At 42.2% G+C, this 17,493-nt stretch overlaps 1 protein-coding gene across 1 annotated transcript in view; it reads left to right on the top strand.

The window, feature by feature from the left end:
* The window catches only part of LOC115020216 (dystrophin), a 227,062-nt gene that overhangs the window by 51,656 nt on the left and 157,913 nt on the right, over positions 1-17,493 (top strand).

Here is a 17,493-nt window from a genome sequence, read left to right as displayed (position 1 = left end):
TATGTTCACCCCTGATTCATTATAGATCAGTTGTTGTTTGACGTGCAATTTGAGGGGTCCCGATGCGTGATTACCTGCCTGAACGATCAGCAATATGGCTTTCAGGGTCCGATTTCCCACATGGCTTCTGTGAGAAGATCTGTTGTAAACTGTAGTGAGCTCGTTGTAATATGAATAGAGCAGTATTTTATATGTTGTGGCTGAACATCACAGCAGTCGATTGATTCTTCTTACTTTCCATTTCTAGTATATGTACATCAACTGCTGCCTTTCTCTCTTTTTGTAAACATTATTGAGGATGCAGCCATCTTGTTTGAATACATGTTATTGGACTTCTATGCTTCCATTCAGTGTGAACACATTTGACCAAGCTAAAATGTCATTTAAAAGACAACTGTCAACTGTACTTCAGTAAAGAAAGGAGTTGTTCAAATGCTGATATTTTTGTAATATGTACAGTATATGAAAGATTGATGATGGTGAACAGAGGGATTTGTTGTCGAAGCAGCAGAAGCAGATCTGCTCACTTTTAGGCCTTGTTATGGTTCAAGATACAACATTTGTGGATCCTATACTTCCCATAATGCCATTATTGATAGCATTAATTGTTATACCCTCCCTGCGTCCCTGCTGTGATGACCCAGGTGACATCCGATGATTATTTTCACAGACATGTCAAATTCCTCCGGAGCCACGGAACACAGTGAACAACAGTGTTAACCCACTGGGTAGCACTCCCGTCATGACTATCTTGATGTGTACATATGAGTGCCCTTTTAACAAATACCTTAACCATCTATGATGCATGAATATGTTTTGAATGTTTCTTTTAAGAAATGGTGGCACTGATCATCCAAAATCTTCAAGGAATGTTATCCGAGGTTTTGCAAAATAGTACAGAACTATGATGCGTCAGAGTAAGGAGGCTAATTATTAATTCTAGCATTTGACGGGGTTCAAATCTATGTGACATACTGTCTGTTGGTGTAGAGGACGCGTGCATCATTCATAAGAAACCCTTTTTTCATTGTTCTTCTAGATAGAGAGGCCAAGGGGAAAGAGAAAGATTGTGTGATTAAGTGTGAGAGAGATAAAGATGGAGGAAGAGAAATGAAAGAATAACAAGCTATATTGAGAGGGGTGGAGAGAGCAACGCCAAGAGAGATGGCTTTCATAAAGGGCCTGACAGAGCTGGGTGGAGACAGCTGAAGTGGTTGAGATATTTCACGTTGAAGTAACTTGCAACGCTGTTTGTCTTCTCCCCTCTTGGCAGGAGTGGTGGTATTTTTAGGCCCTTTTACAGTATTTCTTAGCCGTGCATGAGAGGAAAAAAATGAAAGAGAGACAGATGGAGAGAAAATCATAGGGAAAAATAGTGACGCGGTGAGAGACTGAAAGGTAGTGAGGCTGGAAATGGAAAGAAAGGGATGTGAGAGAAGGAGAAAATGTTAGCAAAGTAGATGCAGGACGTCGAGAAAAGATGAAAATGGTAGCATTTTACAAGTGCTAAAACCAGTGTGCTTTTAAAGACCAGCCAGGGAATAAAATAACATATCAAAAGTGCCTAGAAAGCGGGAACAATGAACAGCTTTCCACTTATGCCCAAAGGTTGTTACAAGTCTTTTTAGGAACCTTTTAGAATTCATCCGAAACAGGTTTAACATTAAAATGGACAGCTGTGCTTGTCAAGAACGTTGTCATTGTAATTAGAGAATCCCGTTCCCATAGCTCATGACGTAGCGTGTCATTTAGTTGTTACTGACCTGATCTAATTGGATCTAGTCTGACCTGTTACAATATGATACCAATTTGATTTTGTCGGTGTTCTTATTGAATGTGTTTTTTTATTGCGAGCCTGAAAGGAATAGTTCACCCCCAAATGACCAATTACTCACCGTGTGTTTCCTTGAACTCTTATTGAAAACTTTGCTTTTCTCGCATGCCTCCACAAGTCTTGATGAATTGAAGACTTGACTGACTTGAGTCGACTTTAAACTTTCTTCCCACTTTTCCTCCCTACTGTCTGTTTCTGAAATGAAACTAAAAACCCACAGGCAGCAGATAGATTTCTACACTTTAAAAAAAAGAAAATCTCACTGCTTCTGAAAGTTTTGCATGCTTCATAGTCTGTGGTGGCTTTCTAAATGGTGTGACTCCACACAAAAGCCGGATGCCAGTTTTCCCCACTTGAGTCAGTCAGCGACTGTCCTAGCAGAGCATTGTGCCCTGCAGGCCAACTCGTCTCTGTGTGCTATGACAGGGAAATGAGCATCTTCCAAAATCTTCATAAGAACACATTGGCTCCACATTCAGTGACGTCAAAATAATGTTTTGTTGTTGTTTTTACAATTTGTCACGTATAGACTGTCAAATTAAAGGATTATTGAATTGTTTGAGACATATGACGCGTACTTATTTGAATGTCCTGTGCTCACGTCCAGCCCTGCGAACCAATGTGGCGCTTTTGCTTTCCATGTTTGATTGTTTTTTGTTCCCTTTATCCCTATTGATTGCCTGGTTTGTTCTTTATGACAGGCTGTGAATTGGTTTCTGTTTCACAGCTCGATGGCAGCTAATCAAGCACATATTTTGCTTTTGTCTGATGTAAAAAGATTGTTTTCAGTAGAAAATAACAAGCTGTTGAAATGTATCGATCTTAGGGCTTTTATACTGTGCTTCAGTTTGGTAACCTGAAAATCAATCAGATGCAATAAAATTAATGTTTCTTAGAACATTTTGCAACTAAATGTGGGAGCCACTTGCTGTTATGTGATGTTATAATCAGTAATCGGTAATATGAAAGCCTGTGGGGCCTTACAGTGCTTACAGAAAGTCATCATTCCCCTTTTGAAATAGTTACTTTATTTGTTGTATAGCCTGAAATCAAAACCCATTAATTAATCCAGCTTTATCTACAAATATAGCCTTATGTAACGAAGGTGATCCCAGTAGCCGTCTGGTCTCAGTCTCCGTTTCGTTTGTGTAGCTCACAACCATATACTTGTTGTTCATATTATGCACAGACGCATGTATTCATTTGTTTAAGGAAGACACTTACCTGTTCTCTCCTGTCTCCAACTCCCAAGGTCCGCGGCTAAAAGAGTCCCCGTGTAAACAACACATTTTTATTGTTCCGGGAGGGTTCCACAGAGCCGGGTGAAGTGGGGGGGGGGGGGGGGGGGTGGTAAATGTGTGCGTAGTACATTTTGTAGCCACATAGTAGTTGTTTTTACATAATTATCGTTTATATTAGTGAATTTATGTTGAATATTTAGAGTTCATGTTCAAACACAGAACAGTTAACACCCCTGGGTTTGGTACAGCCTAACTGTTGAGACTATATAAGGCTGCTCTTTGTGAAATTGAGGGAGAGTAGGATGGCCTCAGGCATGAATGCAGTCAATTGTGCCCACTGGTTTGTGACACTGTATATATATATATCTTGTAAATAAATGCCCACGTTTGTAGTTTGCTTGTTCTCCTGCCTCTGCCTCCTTGCTTATGGTCTGGACCGCTCATGGTCAGCCTAACACCTCACAACTTCAAACTATTGGGGAAAGAAAATTAAAAACTATAATAACAGGGTCATCAGTCCCCTAATTTAATACTTCGTAGAGCCACCGTTTGCTGCAATTACAGCCATCAATCTATTTGGCTATGTCTCTACTCGCTCTGCACACCTAGATTGGTGAATATTTGCCCGTTCTTCCTTGCAGGAATGTTCGAGTTCAGTCAAATTCCGTGGTGCAACTTTATCCTGGAGGCCTTTTGAAAGCACTTTTCCAACCATGGTGAATTATTTGAAGAACCATGCACTACTAGTAGTGGAATCCTCAAACAGCTGGTTTGATTCTGAAGTAATCAAAATCACTTGAATGAATGTCCGGTGGGGGGCAGTTAGCCTGGTGTTTGATCTGGAAGTTGATTGGTTACCCCTGAGCAAGTTTATAATGGTATACTCTAAGGGGCTGATCACTTAACCAAACCAGGTATTTCACTAATTCATTTTTAATAATTGTCTATAAGCAGCAAGCCCTCATAGCCACAGCAAAGATCTTTTGTATTCAGACTGATGCACTGTATGGAAAGATACTTCTGAATACAATCTAGTACAGTATATACTGACCGATAGGATTAAGAAAACAGGAGATTTCTATCTCACTCTGTGGTCAGAGTTGGACCAGTAATCTAAGAGTCTGCAGAAGCTTTGGGAGCGGCGTGGATTAGTTTCTGCTCATTATTCATCTGTCTGCCTTGTATGATCTGAGACACGCATGGGATTTTGACTGAACACATGATGCCTCTCACCACTAAGTCAACCTGTCGACCTTATTAATGCTTTGGATTTTGGTGCAAACATTGATTTTAAAGCCTTGTGGAAAAATAACTTCATTCTCATGCCAGAGCTGAAAATAGCTGCAGGCTTTGTGATCTTTTCTCGAAAGTGCCTCGTGCCGCTGTTTACACCCGAAGACATTGGTTGACATTGACTTGCATTCCTACCTCTTACATTTTAAGTTAAATGGATTTCCACACCCTGCAAACTTATTTAGGTTCAGGTCCACCACCTAAATCTAATCAATTGTTTCTTGGCCAAAGGACTTTTCACCAAATTTCATAGAAGTGAGTTAAAAACCTAACTTCTCTAACTCTTCACTTTGTGAGGTCAAAGGTCCTAAATCCAATAAAGCAAAGTGTAAACACAGCCAGTAATGAGGTGGCAGGGCATCATGCTGCAGTTACAGCCTGCAGGCTTTATTAAGTCAGTTCTTTTCTATAATTTGTGTCCACTTTTAGCCAGGAGTCTGCTTTGTCTTGAGCTCCGCCCCTCTGAAAATCCCCCCAGATCCCCTCAAGCCAATTAGGGACTAGAGAAGTGAAAATCAGGAAGCAAATTGGTCTTTTGGCTAATCTCTCTGGGGAATTGCTAGCAAGAGAGGGGAGGAGGAGGAGGATGGAGAGAAGAAAATGGTTTTGAGATGGATCAAAGAAATGAGACGGAGGAGGAGAATATAAAGAAGAAAGGGAGGTGAGATGGAAAAGACCAGGACAAAGAAGGAGGCTGAAGAGTGGATATATGTTCATACAAGTGTGTCTGTGTGTATTTGTTTTCATTACAAATACCTTCCATATGTTGGCTGATGCATCAGGGTACAGCTATCACATGACTATATGGGAAAACGTGCTTCATGTGGAGTGGAAAAATGAACAAAAAAAATATATATTAGAGCTGCACTACAATCACCACGAATGTACAAACTTTGTGTATGTGCACACTAACACAATATATATTTCCATGAGCCTTTCCCTTCCCCGAGGCCACTTCAGGCCTGATAAGTGTTCCGAGTGAGTGTGTTGGCCATATAGCATCTGAATTTGTTTGTAGAAGCTTATTTTGTTATAAAAGGTGCTCGTCATCGTTTGGTTTCTTTATTGTCACATTATTTAACCTGCTTTCTGTACTTCAGCCCGCTCACATTGCCTCAGACATGTTTACCTGCAGCTTTCATAAAGGCCCAATGGTCATCATTCAAGTCAGTTTATGTGCTGTTAACACTTTACACTGGAGGCACGCGTTGTTCAGTCGAGCACACACGCAATCAGGAAGTCTTTCAGATTGATATACTTGTCTTTTGCATTAATTTGAATGATCACATCTATCCATCAGTCATGTGCGCCTAGTTATGTTTTAAGATTGGGGAGCATACATGGAAAGATACATAATTGGTGGCTGGTTTGCGGGTCCTCTCCTCAGAATCGAAACAAAAACTTCCTGTATTTCTACACCAGTGATTTTCAACCACTGTGCTGCGTTTAAGTTAAGTGTGCCGTGGGAAATTATCCAACTTTTTAAAATCTGGTCTAAACTTTTTTATCAATTTTCTCCGACAGCCCTCATACCGGAGCTCCGAAAGCACCCCTCGCACCGCCCCTCCCCCCCGCGTCGCACAAACCTCGGGCAGCACCACCCCCCACAAACCTGTCGCACAAACCTGTTTGAGAAACACTGTAATAGAGGGTATTTTGCCCAGATATGAATACAGGTGTGCCTTGAGATTTTTGGCTTGGTCCTTGGTGTGCTTTGGCCACAGGAAGGTTGAAAAGCACTGTTCTACACCACCGTATCTCTTACATTTACCCTCCACTTCATCCCAAATAATAAAATCAATAAGGCTAATACACAATATTACTAGCCACGTTACCCTTAAAAGAGCCCTGATTCAGCTCCTTAACGAATGTCCCATCTCCACAGCTGAATCCTGTCCGTTTAGCAAAGTTGGCTAACGTTGACTCACAAATACTTTCGCGTTTCGTTGAAAGCACAATTTGTCTTTTAGCTTATTTAAGGTTTGGCTGGAGTCAGTGGACCGAGCAGGTTGATTCAACATATGCTAGCCTGTCTTTTCCGATGTTGTATTTTCTGTCCATGACGGCAGTTAAATCAGCGACGAGTTTGACTGAACCTACTCAATGGATGGTCTAGAAATGTGTGATTTCTTGTTTTTGTCAGTATCTGAAAACGGTAAAATGATCATTGATATAGGCTGTTTTAATGTAATGAGCTAATCGCGGAGACTGTAGGGATAAGTTTATTTTTACAAAGAAAACAAGTAAACTAAAACAAATCAAAACTCCCCTAATTGAATAAAGGTGACCCATTTGCAACACTTGCCCCATTGCTCAGGCGCCTATGCCAACAGTTATTAGTAAGTGAAAACCATTTTGAAAGTGTGCGAAGACTCTAAAACTCAAAACTAACTATATAAGACATCAGTCCTGCTACACACACACACACACGTTCTACAACTAAATATTCTGTTCAAAGTATTTTATTATAAACTGATAATGTATATAATGCTGCAGCATCCACTTGCATCATCCATGCATGCCATATGCTAAACTGAAATTAAAAACAGCAGTGATTGCAATCCACAGTGCAAACATAAGTTTGACACAGTTAGCGTATATCTATGCTTATCACAGTACACAGCTGCAGGGCAGTCAGCAGGGAACGTAACAGTCAGTGGCAGCAATTGTTTGGAACCCAATCCACACGTTGGCGTTCTGAGAGAGTACAGTAAGTGCCATGCTTTTTTTTTTCTTGACAGTTTCTATGCAGCACAGTCGTCAGCGGTAAATGCTTAGCCCTTCATCTCAAAGATATATTCCTCCTCCTTCACCACTCATTGCCACACACTGCTGAAGTGTGCCCAGTGTTTCAGTGTGAAGTTGTTTATCCTGAGACTTCTACTGACTGCTTTATAGATGTATACCTGAAGCAGCTTCTACTCGCGTGCTTCACAGTCGAGCTACTTCTCAACTCGTCTCTTATCTGGTGATTTTTGTCCAAATGCTAAATCAATTTGACTAATATAACATAACTAATGTAATGTTCTCACTTCAGCATTCACAGAGTCCACCAAATATCGCCCACACTGTCAACCAAACAGTATTATTTTCTTGTCTTCACCTCCCCAACGAGAACTTCGATGTCACACTGTGTGAAATGTCTTTTTTTAGCCGTTGGGTCGCCGTTTTCCTTGAGCGTCTTCATGCAATCAGTATGACTGAATATAAAAAGGGGTGTTTCATTGACTACTTATAGACAAACATGGGCGTTATGTGAAGCTTGCAAAGATGCACCACTTGTTGAGTTGATTTGTGGTTTATATAAGAAAACCGGCGTAGGGTAGTCGACTCCTGACTCTAACTCCATAGTTAAGGTACACAGAGTGATATCGATCTTCTCATCTAACTAGAACAAAAAAAAAAGATTCTTCTAAAGATTCCTTCCTTCCAGCTTCCTACCGCCCTACTTTTGCTTTTGCACTTCCTATTGCAGTCTGTGTGTTGTAAGATGTGAATTAAACTTTGTTATTAATGTTGCTCAATGCATTTCTAAGCACTTGGTTTGGCTGATGCAATATTTGTGTGTTTTGGGTGTATTTGCATCCATATTTGATGTGTTTTCATGCAGCCATGCATGGTTTTGAACGAGAGACATTTACAGATGAGAAACTACATCTTTGCTGCATTTCTCTGCTGCTTTTTGAAGCATTCGAGAGGCGATTCTGAAAGTCCATTAAACATTTCTGCTGAGGAGGTTGAAGGTCAATAGAAAGTTATTGCTTGCCACTGGAGATGCACAAAAAGCTCAATTAGGCCAGTACTCTCCATTAAGCTTGAGGTTATGCCTGTGCATTTTGCATGTCTAAACAAGTCTGTTCAGAGCACAGGGGAGCGTGGGTATTCATAGAACACAGAAGCTCTTACATGCTCCTTAATGAAAGCTGTGCAACCCAGAAAAGTGTGTGTGTGTGTGTACAAATACACATAAACAAGTTATTTTGCTTTTCTGTATCGCAGATTGCTAGAGGTGTCATTTATTGGGATTTGGGCGATTTGCTGATGTAATATAGTTTTAAACTTTTGCTGTGATTTGGGTCTGAAATCTGACGTACCAGTAATCTATTCAAAGCAGATCTGAACAATTTTTACGATTACAGGGATAAGTAAATGCAGAGGATGATGAAAATGAGTCGACAGAGGAGAGAAATTTGAGTGGGATTGAAAGAGCCTACGGAGAGAATAGACTGACAGCTGCAGTGAAACAAACCTTGATGTAGAGCAAAATTGGAGCTTCCAACTTCAGTTTTCATATCTTGAATTTTAATTGAAAGCGGAATTTCAGTGGTCTGGACGGGCTGAGGGGGCTGCTTGACCCGAATCCCTTCTTGGAAAGCGTTCGTAGCCCAGCGGCACAGGTTTCAGTCTGAGGAACAAGGTGATTTTCTTTTCTTTTTTTTGTGAAACATTCATTGCGACACTTTTGTTTAGTATTTAAAATGACTCAAAGGAATAAATCGGAGTGGAGAGAAAATCCCTCCAAGGTTTCCTGTCTAATAAAACACAGCGGGAGGAAAGATTACTTTTCTTTATAGAAGAGGTAATTACAGCAAAGTCTGCTTTTAATGAAGACATAAATTGGTATAAGAAAGAGATGGGAGATGGGGGGGGGGCTCTGTAATCTGTCAATAGGAATTATCATGACACTGTGTGTGTTCTTATTTGTCTCACTTCCTCCCCTTTTTTCTGTGTATCTTTCCACTGCACTTCTTCTGTCCTGTGCGTCTCTGCACAGTGTTTACGTGTGTGAGAGTTTTTCCGCCTGAGCGCTTCCCGTCTTCGTTTGTGCTCGTGCGTGTGTGCTTAATCTGCATGTGTAGTGAGGTTAATCCTTACCTGGCAAAGCAGCATACTGTGTTAATCTGGAACAGGTGGGGGCTGTGTCATGTGGCACACATACACACAAGTGATGGGACAGCAGAAAAAGGCTTAAAACGGCTTTATGCATGGACAGGTGTTTACAGTCAAATCCTTTAAATGAAAACATATTTCCTGTCATACCAGAAAAGTGGAGCAACAAAGTTCATGCCCACAAAATGGTACTAGTTTCTCTGTGCTACAGTTTGTGTATTGCTAATTTTCTCTGCTTTGCTCAGTGTGATTGTTTTGTAGGGAATTCAAAATGGTTTGTGGCCCTCAGTATGGACATGTGGGTCCAGTGTTTTAGGGAACAATTGAGGCAGAACGACTGGAGAACTCCAGAGAGAAAGAGAGAGGACGACGTGGCAGCTGGTTTACCCTTTTGCTGCTTTAGTGTAATTTACTTTTTGTATCAGCAGCTCTAGATTTCTGCTGTGTGAGAATTTGTTGACATCAACATTTCTTCAGAAATAGCGGGAGTCACATTTTCTGCACTTAGTCTGTTCGGCTGCAGGTGACACACACACACACACACACACACACACACACACACACACACACACACACACACACACACCCACACACACTCTCATTTTGTCACGCACCTCTTTTGTGTGTCACACATATGCAGTTAGACGTTGCACCTTTTCCCACACACTCTGTAGTGTTTGCGCTCACACTCACACAGCACCATATGTTTCCATCAGCAGGGGTGTGGATGTACAGTATAACAGGGTTTTACCAGCCAGGGGAAATTAGTCTTCAGTCATCTGTCTCTCTCACACATCCCCCTTTATTCTTCCTGTGCCACACTCATTTACTTTCCCTCCCTTTTTCATTCAATGCCTCCTTGTCCCTTTTTCTTCCTGCTGCTGTCTTCTTCTCTTTTCTTTAATCCTTCCTCATCTTCTCTCTCTCTTACCTCTTTTTATGTCCAAACCGGATCCAAATGGAGTGGGAGGGCTGCTTATTTTATAACACCTGAATCCGTGCAGCCCATAATGGTCTTTTAGATCTGGTGGAAGGATTTATTTGCAAAAAAGCTTTTAAAATGAAAATCTCTACCTAATCACTCCAGTTGGTGAGCGAGGAAGAAATCCTGTGCGATCTTGAATGAAGATTTTCAAAATAAAAGCAGTGTTCTTTACATTGCTGTGATTGGCATATTGTTATAAAAAACATTAAAAAAGGTTTCTTTTTTTTCCTTTTCATGACCATCTGTCTGCCGTTACTTCATCCCGTCCCCAATTATTTTTCATTCTGTTCCCACCCTCTGTCTTCCTCCTGCTCTCTGGCTGCAGATGATGGGTATCAGCTCTACATTTTGGATTTTGTCAATGTATTTTATTCCTGGACAGCTGCAGACACACTCGCTAACTGACACACACATGCACACAACATTAGCTGTGCTCCAGCCCATCTGTGCCTGAGAGCTGAAGAAAAAAGGGCCGGAGTACATCTATGGCAGCCTTATTTTAAAATTTAACACACACACACACACCACATTCTGGGAAAGAATGACGTGTGTATGAAGTGAGTGTCTGTCTGTGTGTGCACTACCAGTGCGTGTGTGTGTGTGTGTGTGTGTGTGTGTGTGTGTGTGTTGGAGAGAGATAGACCACTAGATTAGGTGTGTGGCAGTAACACAAACTGAGACATTAGTTTGTGTGTGTGAGAGAATGTGCTTGCCTAAGTGTATATGGTACTAATTGACATTGAGGCTGACATCAGATTGCCATCCATGCCTCTCACTTTCCAATCACCTCTCTCTCTCTCCCCCCTCACTCCCTCCTGCTGGCACATCCTGGTTCCCTCTTTCTCTTTCTTCATCTGTTTCCACCTCACCCCTCTCTCCACCAGCTATCTCCCTCTCCGTCGTCCCGCTCTCCATCACTTCCTCTCTGTCTCATCTCTCAGTAATGACCTTATCTGATTGGATTTGGTCTCAGATTCCTTCCGTGGCTAATGGCCATGACCGTTGCTAGGCAGTCGGTGCCAAAACAGCGACAAACATGGCGGTTACGCCGGGCCACGCCGACAACAGAGACGGATCACTTGTTTGCCCTCGTGGGGCTTCTTTGCTCACACTCTGACTGAGCTCCATTAGGGCGGGTGACAGGCCTGTGAGACTGGCCTCCGAGATGGATCGGACAGCCATGAATTTATCCATCTATCACACCCAGCGACAGTCTATTAGAAATACAGGGTGATAAGTACAGGTTCTGCATAATCTCCAGGCAGATATGTGACATATAAATGACATTTAGCGTCAGCTTCAGTTAATTACCATCACATTTGAATATGATCTCGCCTCTTCCACTGAGAATACAGAAGTGCTATGTAAAGGTTGAGCCATAAACATGACTTAAAGCACGTTACATACATGATGAAGATTTTGTAATGGTGTGCTTGAGTGTAAAATACCTCAGGATGAGTTCTTATACTTACAAAAATGTAAAGCTGTAGTATTAAATAAATCAAGTACATCATGGCAGCCTTCGCAGGGTAAGAGATAATAAAGCGCCACCTTTTGTGTGGTGTCAAATTAATTTGCATCGCAGAAGAGGATTACATCAGCTGTTGAGGAAAGTAAAGCTAATATATGGAGATTTGTAGTTTAATTTTCAGTGTTGCACAACTTCAATTTTAGTCATGATCAGACAGAGTTGTAGGAAATAAGATGTGCTGTAAATCTGCTCTCTCGGTGATGTTTGCTTTTAAAAAAACATTTTTTAAAAATAAAATGGAAATAGGAAAGTGTATATAGCAAAGTTAAAGGAAAAAATATTTTTATCCTACAAAGTCTTATGGATAATGTTACATTGAAGGTCTTCACGTAGATCAGTGGTTCTCAACCTTTTATGGGCCAGCGCCCCCCTATTCATTATCCAGGTCCCTTATTACATATTGATTATATTAATATAGTATTTCAATTCTTATAATATTTTTCTTATTGTTAGGCTGTTATATTATGTTATTATAAAAACTCAAATTCTCTGAGATTGAAGTTTGAGTTTGAGATTTAAATATTATATTATTAAACAAATGTTTTGTTTTTACCTTCAATTGCCCTAATACACGATGTACCCAGGGAGCAAACAAAGTAAACAAATGCAACGGTAAGAAGTTTGAGATTCTTTAATCAGTGTCATAGACTGCAGCCAATCAGGGTCAGATATTCAAACTGTAACCAGTGGGTCGGCGGGCCCACACCTTCTAAGAGGTTAAACACAGCAGCCTCAGAAATGTGAAACAATTTGCACTCTTAAGTGATCCAACGAGCACAAAGTAACAAGTCTGAGGCGCTGCTCCACCCCCCCCCCCCCCAACGGAATATAATTATATACCGCCAAATCGAAGGACTAGAAGGACTAGAAGGGCGGAAGCCTCTGGCAGCGGGTGTGGGAGAAGTTCGGAGAAGCTATGGAGAAGGACTTTTGGTCGGCACCAAGGTGCTTCTGGAAAACCATCCGGCACCTCAGGAGGGGGAAGCGGGGAACCATCCAAGCTGTGTACAGCAAGGGTGGGACCCTGCTGACTTTGACTGAGAAGGTTATCGGGCAGTGGAAGGAGCACTTTGAGGAACTCCTGAATCCCACTAACACGCCCTCTATGGTTGAGGCAGAGCTGGAAGCTGATGGGGGATCATCGTTAATTTCCCTGACGGAAGTCACTGAGGTAGTCAAACAACTCCACAGTGGCAAAGCCGCAGGGGTTGATGAGATCCGTCCAGAAATGCTGAAGGCTTTGGGTATTGAGGGGCTGTCTTGGTTGACACGCCTTGTCATCATTGCGTGGAAGTCTGGGACAGTGCCTAGGGGGTGGCAGACCGGGGTGGTGGTTCCCCTATTTAAAAAGGGGGACCAGCGAGTGTGTGCCAACTACAGGGGTATAACACTTCTCAGCCTCCCTGGTAAAGTCTATTCCAAGGTGCTAGAAAGGAAGGTTCGGCCGGTAGTCAAACCTCTGATTGAAGAGGAACAATGCGGATTCCGTCCTGGTCGTGGAACAACGGACCAACTCTTCACTCTCGCAAGGATCCTGGAGGGGGCCTGGGAGTAACCCCATCCGGTCTACATGTGTTTTGTGGATCTGGAGAAGGCGTATGACCGGGTCCCCCGGGTGATACTGTGGGAGGTGCTGCGGGAGTATGGGGTGAGGGGGTCACTTCTGAGGGCCATCCATGTTGAATGAATGTTGGCCTCCGCCAGGGCTGCGCTTTATCACCAATTCTGTTCGTGATTTTCATGGACAGGATATCGAGGCGTAGTCGTGGAGGAGAGTTGCAGTTCGGTGGCCTGAGGATCTCATCGCTGCTCTTTGCAGATGATGTGGTCCTTATAGCATCATCGTTCTGTGACCTTCAACAGTCACTGGATCGGTTTGCAGCTGAGTGTGAAGTGGTTGGGATGAGGATCAGCACCTCAAAATCTGAGGCCATGGCGCTCAGCAAGAAACCGGTGGATTGCATACTCCAGGTAGGGAATGAGCCTTTACCCCAAGTGAAGGAGTTCAAGTACCTCGGGGTCTTATTTGCGAGTGAGGGAACGATAGAGCGAGAGATTGGCCGGAGAATCGGAGCAGCGGGGGCGGTACTGCAGTCGCTTTACCATACCGTTGTGACGAAAAGAGAGCTGAGCCAGAAGGCAAAGCTCTCAATCTACCGGTCGATCTTCGTTCCTACCCTCACCTATGGTCATGAAGGCTGGGTCATGACCGAAAGAATGAGATCACAGGTACTCAGACGGGTGGCTGGCGTCTCCCTTAGAGATAGGGTGAAAAGCTCAGCCATCCGTGAGAGACTCAGAGTAGAGCCGCCGCTCCTTTACGTTGAAAGGAGCCAGTTGAGGTGGTTCGGGCATCTAGTAAGGATGCCACCTGGGCGCCTCCCTAGGGAGGTGTTCCAGGCATGTCCAGCTGGGAGAAGACCCAGGACTCGGTGGAGAGATTATATCTCCTCACTGGCCTGGGAACGCTTCGGGATCCCCCAGTCGGAGTTGGAGGATGTGGCCCGGAGAAGGGAAGATTGGGGTTCCTTACTGGAGCTGCTGCCCCCGCGACCTGACCCCGGATAAGCGGGAGCCGATGGATGGATGGATGGAAATCACAACTCACTTTTCACATTGAACATGTGCTCTTTTATTCAATAAACTAAATGCTTATGTTATATTTCTAATTTATGTGCTCGTTTCCGTGTTTATTGCGTTGCTTTGCTTATTCACATTCTCTCTGTTTCGCGAACACCTCCAGTCAGAGACAGAGCGGAGGAAAGGAGAGGAGTGCAAAAAAGTCAAAAATCCAACACATTAATTATAAATGGAGCGACGTCGACCCCAACGTTCAGAAACTCACACGAAAATATCCACGTTTTTTTAAAGGCACACCTGAATCAACAGAAGTGATGCAGATGTTAGCTCTGCTGGTGTTAGCCCTGCTACTATGAGCAGCCAGAGTGACGCTCGTCTGCTGCTGGTCCAAGTCCCGACCAGAGTGGTAGTCTTTTAACATTCATTCAGATTAGTGTTATTCATGTTGTATTCTTGGAATAACATTACTGCTTTCGAGCAGTGGCGGCTGAGGGGGACAGCGCTTGTTTTGTTTTTTTCAAACAGCACTTTACCGCTCAGCAAAATAAAAATAAAAGTCTGAAAACACACAATGTTAACTTTATCCAAACGCTGTCGCTCCCGTTGAGAACCCCTGATGTATATGAACAGTGTATAATGACATGGATTCAGTGAGTTGAACTTCACCCCCTGATGGTCTTTCAGCCTTTATTGTTCTCATTTTGAAAAATAAAGTTTGCCGAATTCTTTATTAGCGGATCCTGTTTGCTTCGTACCATTTGATGTAGTTGGAAATCGAAGATAATGATATTCTGAAAGTGTAAGTCACACTGAATCTAAAATAAAAACATGCTTGCACTGTAAATGGGGAAAAGTACATGTTTCCATAGTTGACATTTTGAAAAGTTCAGGACAAGCCTTCGACAGTTTCTTAAGGTGCGTTCCACTCTGAGCTGCAGACTTCTTTTAACCAACAGGTGAACAGACACATGGACAGAACAGACAATAACTATGCCATTATGTTGCACTTTTGGTAATCTACTCTCTGCATGAGCATCGGAAAAATGTATTTATGGTTTTCCATTCGCTTACTGGGGAGAGTGCGCTCTTTGTCCTTTTGCACTTTGAAAGTAAAATCCATTAGGAAGACAAAAACGTTGTTGAAGTGTTGAAACTTTAATCATTTTATTTGTTTTCTTCTGGCAACATGGAGCAGGGAAGATTGTATGTTTAGTTTTAAGTGTGGGCTTTGGTAATGGCCAGTGCTAAAAGTATCGCTCACATTTTGTTTTTGTACCTTAAACACATGCATGTCATTGGAATTTCTCACAGAAGACATTTCACAGTAGGAAAAGATTCTTTTTTAATTTATTATGGATTACATCTGTGAACCAATGGGAAGAGAGGAGGGTCTATAGAGGTGAGCTGCATCACTTCATCACAAAATACCTTTATTTAACTACTTTGTGCTGAGAGAGAGAGAGACGGTAACAATATTTTAACTTCGGAGTAAAAGATATGCTTTAAGAAGGTCACACACAGAGTTGTTAAAGTATTAGTGAGCAAAAACAGCTTCATCCCGAGTCCTCTACGAAGATGTTTGTATTTACTCTACCCACCTCCGTATATCACCCAGTTTATGTTCAGATAAAACCTGCATCCTTGTGTTAAGACTTTGGATCGAGGTTAGAGCTCAGCTTTTTCTCCTCCTGGTGTTTTGTTTCTCCAATCGTTTCCAGAGCCTCTGTAGTTTGACTGCCGACAGGCTCCAGCTGCTTCCCATGATGGATCAAAACAACCTTCCAGCTTCTCTCGCCGTCATTAGCCAACAAACTGTTGGAACAAACTCCCCCTCTCCCACATAGTTTCACCAGAGTCTATGAGCCGAACAGCTGCTTTGATGCTGCTGCTTGTGTCATGGGTGCAAACGGCTCCGTTTCCTTACTTTGGTCACTTCCTGTTGCTTGTCTCCTGCTGGGGTTGGCCTATGTTCGGTGTCTCCTGCTGTCTGACCGTCTAGTTAACTGCAGGTTGTGTTTCCAGCACAGCTCCTTCTCAGCAGTAGGTGTTAAAATGTTTCTCCAGGGAACAGAGATCAGCATATATGGAGATCAACTAAAGAGTTTTGTTCTGAAAAAAAAAGTATGAAGCCCAGTAGGTGTCTGGAGAAATCTTTAAAAAAATAATTTGTGTCGTAAAATGACAAAATACTGACTCAATGTACGCATTACTAAACGTAGACTGATCAAGAGAAATGGAAAAATGACTTCAGCTCATCTTATCATGGAAACGATTCCTCTCTCACGGTGTACAGTTCCTCAGAGCGAGACCATGCAGAGCTTTCTAAACAAACGGGAGACTTGAAGTTGAGTCCTAAAATTGATTAATTGACGTTTCAGTTCTGATGGATCAGTTTTATCTAATGTTTGTCCGCTGTCTTAGCACAGTAGCTGTCCGTAGTGCTGATCCTGCATCGTTCACTCAGCAGGTTACAGTCCTGATGGAAAGGCTCTCATTTACTCCAGAGGTCTTCTCATCAGAACATAGTGAAAAATGCCCATCATAGTTTTCTAAAGCCCAATCTAACATCCTTAAATGCCTTGTTTTCTTCCCAGGCAACAGTCCAAATGTATCACATTTAAAAACCTTACGTTCCTATAAAATTGAACTCCAATTCCATTTTATTTACTACATATTATTGACAAAACCAAAATGTAACAAAAATACTTAAAGATCATGTTTGGCTTCCGTACGTTTCTTGCGTTATTCAGGTTACCGACGTAAATTCAAAAAGGTCAACATTGACTTCTTAGAATTTACTTTAAGAAGCAAAGTCTCACAATTGAGAACATGGAACCTTAAAGAATTTGGCAAGTTTGCATGAAAAATGATTCAATGATTAATCGGTTATAAAATAGCTAATAGTTACACGGTCAACATGTAAAAACTGTCGGGGAAAATGGAAGCAGCAGAACCGGAGATATCGTCTTTTTTATTCTACACATCAGTCACAGACGAACAGTGGGCCACAGTTAGTTCATCCCTGTCCTGCTGGATGCCATTGTAAACGCTTGTATTTCTCTCTGTTCTTTCCGTTGTATTTTATATTATTACACATATTATGTTATCTTATAAGGAAGTCATGCTCGCTTACAGCGCG

Source organism: Cottoperca gobio, chromosome 2 (assembly GCF_900634415.1).
Source record: "Cottoperca gobio chromosome 2, fCotGob3.1, whole genome shotgun sequence".
In the NCBI taxonomy this organism is placed as follows: Eukaryota; Metazoa; Chordata; class Actinopteri; order Perciformes; family Bovichtidae; genus Cottoperca; species Cottoperca gobio.
This window is presented reverse-complemented; position numbering and strand designations above follow the sequence as displayed.